This window comes from Lucilia cuprina, chromosome 3, assembly GCF_022045245.1.
Source record: "Lucilia cuprina isolate Lc7/37 chromosome 3, ASM2204524v1, whole genome shotgun sequence".
Taxonomy (NCBI): domain Eukaryota; kingdom Metazoa; phylum Arthropoda; class Insecta; order Diptera; family Calliphoridae; genus Lucilia; species Lucilia cuprina.
Genome location: NC_060951.1, coordinates 32,204,674 through 32,205,432, shown reverse-complemented (window position 1 = coordinate 32,205,432; position 759 = coordinate 32,204,674).

The window sequence follows — 759 nt, the reverse complement described above, 5'->3', positions numbered from 1 at the left end:
AGTTCAGTTCTAGTTCAGTTCTAGTTCAGTTCTAGTTCAGTTCTAGTTCAGTTCTAGTTCAGTTCTAGTTCAGTTCTAGTTCACTTCTAGTTCAATTCTAGTTTAGTTCTAACAAAGTTTATAAGGTTGGCTACTTTTCAATATAAGATTTATTAAAGAGCACAACATTTTAGTCATTATAACAATATACTTAATTTAGCACCATTGACCCTACATGTAAAGTGGTTGCAAATAACTACCAATTCATTTATTAAATTATAATAAAATTTAACAAATATTTACAATATTGTTCTTCAATTACCGACATTTGTAATGAACATTCCTTTACATAAACATCAAGATTAGTCATTTCACTTTACCAACCAACAAATCCATCTAAAGTAATATTATTAAATGAGTTGTTTGTCTGCCTTTTCTAAGAATTTGTCTGACAATTTGATTTAGGAAATACAATTAAGAGTAACAAGTTTATATTTCAAATTCTAACATTTCATCTTACTCAAATTTTTACAACTGACACATTGCTTCTACACTTAAACTCCCACTATCCGAATGTCTGTGGTTTTGTAGTCTGTCGTCCAGATTGTATTTCATCATTCATGAAATGAGAAACGAATAAACAACAAGAAAAAAAAAAACAAAACAAAATAAAATAAACAATTTAAATGATTGATATGATCCCATTACATTTATGTATTTTGTAAGTATTATTTCAACTTACTGGATGAAAAACAATAATAAGAGTAAAGACTGCTGTGT